Raw genomic sequence first — 7,222 nt, forward strand, 5'->3', positions numbered from 1 at the left:
GCAGTTTCTGACTACTGAGGAGTTGATTTTCTTAAAAGCATGAAAATGCCTACTTCACCCTCCCAAAAACTATCATGGGACAATTTTAATTCACTCTCTAGGGAAAGAAACATTTCCCCGTTATGTCGAGAAATTTATTTTTTGGTTCATGTATAGTTGATTTACAATGTTATGTTCATTTCTTCTGTACAACAAAGTGATTCAGATATATATATCTTTTTCATATTCTTTTCCATTATGGTTTGTCATAGGATATTGACTATAGTTCCTTGTGCCATACAGTAGGACCTTCTTGTTTATCCATTCTATATATTCTAGTTCTTCTTGTTCCATCCACTAATTTCAAACTTTCAATCCACCCCTCCCCTATTCTTCTCCCCCTTGGCAACTGTAAGTCTGTCCTCTAGATCTGTGAGTCTGTTTCTGCTTGGTAGATGAGTTCATTTGTATCATAGTTTAGATTCCACAATATAATAAGTGAAATCGTATGATATTTTTCATTCTCTTTTTGACTTATTCCACTTAGTATGATAATCCCTAGGTCCATCCATGTTGCTGCAAATGGCATTCTTTCTTTCTTTTTTTATGGCTGAATAGTATTCAGTATATATGTACTATATTTTCTTTTATCCATTCACCTATCAATGGGCGTTTACTTTGCTTCCATGTCTTGGTTGTTGTAAATAATGCTACAATGAACACTGAAATACATGTATCATTTTAAATTAGTTTTGTCCAGATATATGCCCAGGAGTGGGATTGCTGGATCATATGGTACTTCTTTTGCAGCGTTTTGAGGAACCTCCATACTGTTCTCCGTAGTGGCTTCATCAATTTACATTCCGACCAATAGTGTAGGAGGGTTCCCTTTTCTTAATGTGGAGAAGTTTAAAGGGCATTTAGTCGCCATCAGCAACACGAACACTAAGAAACAGCCATTGAAATTCACTCATTCATTAAAACACGTTTTTGTGCTGTCCCTATGAACCAGAGAGTTCTAGGTTCAGGGAATATGACTATGACTATGAAGTCACTCAGTCGTGTCTGACTCTTTGTGACCCCATGGACTACACAGCCCACAAGGCTCCTCTGTCCATGGAATTTTCTAGGCAAGAATACTGAAGTGGGTTGCCATTCCCTTCTCCAGGGGATTTTCCTGATCCAGGGATCAAACCCGTGTCCTGCATTGTTTATTGTCTGTCTTTCCTTCTAGAATATAAGCTCAACAAGGGCATCAACTTTATATTTTTCTTGTTCACTGTTCACCTCCCAGAACTTAAAATAGTGACTGGTATATTGTACAGTTCAGTAAGTTTTTATTGGATGAAAACCCCTACCTTAATGTATGGGTACTATCCAACTGACTAAAATTTTACTAAGTACCTATGATGTGTCAAGCCCTGTGCTAGTAAAGTGCAGTGACAGAGTGGTTATCATCTGTGATTTTACAGAGCTAACAATCACAGATAAAATTTCAGACAATTTTCCACTGAACAGGAATATTTTATTATTGATAAAATGTTATGTGATTACTTCATTAAGATTCTACATAATTTAGTTCATTTAGCGACACTTTATAACAAAAGTTTATCTTCAAAATGCTGTACTCTTACCTTAAGGTCCCAAATATTTCACAAACTACTTCAGTTACTTTTAAAAACCATCCCTGTTCCTCCATCATGGATTAAGTGATGTCAGCAATAGTAGTAGACTGAATATATCCTAACTAGTCTCTACTTTCAAATTTCTCCCAGGCACTCTCCTTTGATACTTTTCACACATTTTCTCTTTAATTAAAAAATATAGGTAATTTAATATCACTTTTTAAAAAAACGTTGGGCACTTCTTCCCTATATATAATATGTTCATAGAGATAATCAGACCTTTTGAAGAATTACACACCAGTTCCCCTGATCATAGTTACTTTGCAGTATGCTAATATTACTCAAAGTCTGGCAGGCAGCTTCCAATTCTCCCTCACAAAACACATGGTAATAATGATGAAACACAGGACCTGGGTCACGGGATCCTAATGGACCTAATGGCTCAACATGCTTGTCCTTACCAGGATTTCCCTTAAAGTGCCAGGGAACCAGTAAGTCTTGAGAATGAAAAGAAGTCCTGTTAGTATGAATAGGCAACTTGGAATTAGCAACATTCCTTGAATTACATCCTCCATCTTGAAAGTCATTTATGGAGGAGACAGAATGTGCTGAGTCTTGATTGCCTACATTAGGCAACTGCTTCACAAGCAACTCTTGCACTGATGTATCATTGCTGATTTCCTCTTTCATGCTTTGGCTAGTTCTGTTTTCTCTAAGATACTTGGACTTCTTCTTATTATATTCTTGCTCCATAGCCCAAACATAGATGAGTGCCTTCCCATCAGGTCTTAGGAGTCAAACAAGTTCTTGGAGAGCTGCCACTCTATGCTCTGCTGTAGCAAAATGGTGAATAACAGCAATGGAAATGCAAGCATCACAAGATCCACTGTGAATTGGTACTGCCAAAACATCACAGACAAAGGCCTGATACTGCCTATCTCTACAAATGTCCACAAGGTTTTGGCTATGATCACAGCTAATCATATATAACTCCTTATTGATGCCAAGATACTTTCCATTCCACATCCAATATCAGCAACTAATGAACCACTTGGCAAAGCTTTCAAAAACTCTACCATATGTGGCCAAGGGGTGTGTCTCATGCTGCTGAAGTTCCTAGCAATTTCTTCATAAACCCGATGGACATAATCTAGCTCCAGTTGTAATAAAGAAGCTCTAGGCTTCTTTATTACTCTCTGGAAATGGTGCAGGAGTATCCTTCATCTGGCTATCACAGGCCAAAGGGTAACTACAATTACAAGGTGTTTGTTTCACTTTTCTAAACATAAATGATGTCCGTATTCCCCTCTTGTTTAAAGTCAAGTCTTCAACATCACTGCTGATAATTCCACTTTTGTGACCTTTGGGTGCTTGAACAGTATCACATTTTCTGGGTGTGATTCCATGGGTCCAAAGGTATCTAGATTCTCCTGTCATAACCAGCAAACTCCGACAAGGCAGCATAACTGGCACTGTCATACCATCTGGGTGCTTAAAATCCATGACAATCTCTGATCCCAAACTGAGAGAAACGATCTCTTCCTCAAAATAGTGGTAAACATATTTTAGAGAGAAATGAGCAGACTTTGAATACATAAACAAATATACGTAATTGTTAGGGGAGACATTAGGAAGTGATTGGTAGAATATAAAAGAAAACTCAAGCAGAATGAGGGGATGAGTGGGCCCTTTGTTATGCTGCTGGTGAGTAATTGTGTGTAAACCCCTTGGGTGAAACAGTGTCCTAGGCAGAAAGAACAGTGTGGGCAGAGAAACAGGCTTGGCAGATTCAAGGAATTGTCAGAAGAATAAAGTGCCTGGAATAAGCAGCTGTAGGACATAGAATCAATTTAAAATATTGAAGTACAAAACTAATTGGTTGGGACTGGTCATCCATGATAAACAGACACGAGAAAGTATCTGCATTTACAAATGTTATTAAGAGTCTTAAATTATGTGTAGACTACATGTACTTTTTATCACTAACTGAGGCATTTGCTGTTAAACCATTCAGTGTATCCTATTTCAGTCATTTGAGTGGATTCTACAAGAGACTCTGCAGGTTATGGACCCATAACCTAAAATTTGTGAAACATCAATTCTAATTTGTACTTCAGAGGATTTCTATGAGGAAAATGGGGAAAATCAAACCAAATATGCAAGTGTAGGGTACTTGGTAATCTACCTTTCTTTGGCAAACAATTTATAGTACTAGTTTTCTACCGACGATGATTTCATTATAAACAATCTTTGTTTGAGTACTTCTCACATCAATCTACTATCTAGCATTATTGGAAGATATATTGATATTTAAATCCATTTTATTCAAAACCAGTTTTGTAGTAAAAATGCTCTTTATAAAATGAAAGCTATTATTAAAGAAATTCTCATGTACATTATTTGAGTTTATTTAATGATGTATTGAAACAGTTTTTTAATTTATAATAGACAATCAATTTCTCATCAGTAAATCACATCTTCATATAAAAGCTCTTGTCTGAAATATGGTCCTGGATGTGGACTTGACATCAACACATTAAGACTTGGCATCCTTTCCTACTTATATTATTAGAGCATTCATTAGGATATACTGCAAACAAATGAAAGATTGTCTACCAGTTTTGTGAAAAATATTAAAAAAAAAAAAAAAACCCGATACATTTACAACAGAGTAGTCACCTTAGCTCTTCTTCAATCTAGTTGACAGAAACATTAAATATTTACACATCTGGTCTTTAGGTGTACATAATATGTTCATTTAAAATCTAAAGAAACTGTTTAGTCCTACCGATATTTAAAGCAATGTGTGTTTTATTTCCATCTGAGAAATTTTGCAAATCAGTTTCAAGCAAGCATCCCACAGTGAACACAATGTGCTAAGTTTCAGTGACTCTGGTTCTGAGGAAAGATTGTGACTTTATATTATTTCAGGCCATTTTTTTTCTAATTAGTTTATGCTTCCAACTCAGCACTAGAGCTTGGTTATGGAACAAAGGGCAGTGTGTGTTTAAAACTTAAAAACTATCTCCAGTTTTTAAGACCTTTTTGGTGGGTAGCATTTCATATATATCCACTATGCAGCTTATTTCTTGCCTGCAAAACTTACATAAAGATGATTCTAACTTTTTCTTTAAATTTGATAGTTGCCTTGATAGCACTGCTATGTCTCTTAGGAAGAAGCTTTGAGAAATAAAGCTTTGTAATTTTTAAAGATCCACTGACAATTATTTACCATCTGTAAATGTGCTGTAAAACTTAACAAAAACTGAAAAGTTTCTTAATGGCTAGGAGCATTCTTGTAGGGAGGGATTCAGAGTAAATTTTAAGTTTGGAATGAAGCCTCTTTTCTGAGATGCTCCATACAGACCTGGACATAATTTTCCAAGGTATTAGAATATTATGTCCTATTTGTTTGTCTCTACTTTTCCACCAATAATTTCCTCTGTGATGCATGATATATATTGGAGGATACACACACCATAACAGAGGATGACAACAAAAGGCACTTTGGAAATTAATACAGCATCACACATTGCTCCACATATCCTAAATGCCAAGAGTAAAAGACCTTTATTTTCCAACTTTTTCTAATTTTCATGCACTTTCTTCTTCCCTAAATGCCTCACAAGCTTTATCATAGGTGGGCTTTGTTTACCTACAAATTTGTGTTTTTTGTTAAATAAGGTGACTTTTCAAAGTGACAAAAGACCTGCATTGCTATTGTGCTACTTTGAAGCCTGTTGCTTAAAGTGTTCTTTTTTAAAACAGAAACACAGATAAATTGTGTGGTATAAGAGTAAAATCTTCCTGAGCCCTGTCTCCCTGTGGTATTCTATGAGCTCTCCGTGGTTTGGATTAGATCCAGATTCCTGTTTCTGACATCATGATTGATTCTCTGCTCCCTCGCACACAGCACGTGCCCCTGACCCAAACATCAAATGTTTATCTGACCTTCTGCATCTGTGCTGTGACAGGCTTCACTTTGGGAATGTCTTCCAGCTAATTTGTATGCTAGGTGTTAACCAGATGTCTGATATTAGGAGAGAGGATGGCTCAAAATTTACCTAGAGATTGGATGCCTGTGATGACTATTTTTCTAAACTAAAAATTGAGACAAATTGGTTGACAAATATGAATAAACTTGTGGGCATAAAGGGAGGTAATATTTTAAAATAGAACCATCCTGGAAAAATGCAAAATAGGAAATTTAGACACACAAACATACCCAAGAACACACACACACACACATACATCCTTGGTTAAATGCATAGCCACTCTGTTCTTCTCAAGAGAAATTAGCAATGATCAATCAATCTCTGATCAAGAATTATTGCTGATCATAAATTACCACTCATCAATGACAATTTTCAAAGTTTATTCTGTATAGAGCTATCTACACATTGTGTGAGACTTCCATTTCAGCCTATTTAATTTGCACAGGTTTTTCTTTATTCATCTTTAAAATGTATAGATATTTTCCTATTAATCCAGTGAGTCTATTTTAATTTTATATTTATATAAAACAGTTTACTAATTTTATAGTAAAGAAAAATCTGAAGCCTTTTACCACTGAGATCTCACATTTATTTTTTGAGTTCCAAGCACTCAAACTATATATAGTATTGTATTTGGCTCATTAGGAGAATATTAAAAATATTATTTTGATCATGTAGGTATATAATAATTTTATGATATATTAAACATTAAAGAAATTATAAATTCCTGGCATCATCCTGAAATATTTTCTGTAAACACACACACACACAACATATATACATATTTGTTTATATCTACTTAAAAGCATAGATCAATTTTTTAAGAGTTATATTGGTCTTAAGGAGTAACTATATCCAACTAGCTTAAAAAGCAATTGCTTCAGTCAAGGCAAGGATTTCACAGTATCAGATCAGATCAGATCAGTCGCTCAGTCGTGTCCGACTCTTTGCGACCCCATGAATCGCAGCACGCCAGGCCTCCCTGTCCATCACCACCTCCTGGAGTTCACTCAGACTCACGTCCATTGAGTCAGTGATGCCATCCAGCCATCTCATCCTCTGTCGTCCCCTTCTCCTCCTGCCCCCAATCCCTCCCAGCAGCAGAGTCTTTTCCAATGAGTCAACTCTTTGCATGAGGTTGCCAAAGTACTGGAGTTTCAGCTTTAGCATCATTCCTTCCAAAGAAATCCCAGGGCTGATCTCCTTCAGAATGGACTGGTTGGATCTCCTAAAGTATTTCAAATAATTTATGCTCAGTTTGAAGGGTCCACACAGACAGCTGCAAGTTGTCTTGGAGAAACTATAATGAAGATAATTCTTATGAGACTTTCTTCTATATGGAAAAAATAATACAGGCTTGACATTCATGCATGCAATGTATTTTTAAGATGACATTTACACAATTCTGTTCTTGCTAATAAAAAGTTACAACCCCAAAACAAAAGTTCTTCTATGGTACAGTATAACTGAAAAGGCCTAATGCTCCAATTTATATACTTCAACTCATTCTTTAAACAAATTAGTATTATCCTAATGGAAATATTTTTAAATAATCCAATATGTACAGCACCAAAATATATATTTATCTAAGAAAATTTAGAAGATGGTCAAATGTGATTTCAC

General features: G+C 35.7%; 1 pseudogene; it reads right to left on the bottom strand.

Moving 5' to 3' along the window:
* Window positions 1-1,846: 1,846 nt before the first annotated feature.
* On the bottom strand, window positions 1,847-3,200 carry LOC782044 (alkylated DNA repair protein alkB homolog 8-like; annotated as a pseudogene).
* Between the last annotated feature and the right edge of the window lie 4,022 nt (window positions 3,201-7,222).

The sequence above is a fragment of the Bos taurus genome, chromosome 23 (genome assembly GCF_002263795.3).
Source record: "Bos taurus isolate L1 Dominette 01449 registration number 42190680 breed Hereford chromosome 23, ARS-UCD2.0, whole genome shotgun sequence".
Lineage (NCBI taxonomy): Eukaryota > Metazoa > Chordata > Mammalia > Artiodactyla > Bovidae > Bos > Bos taurus.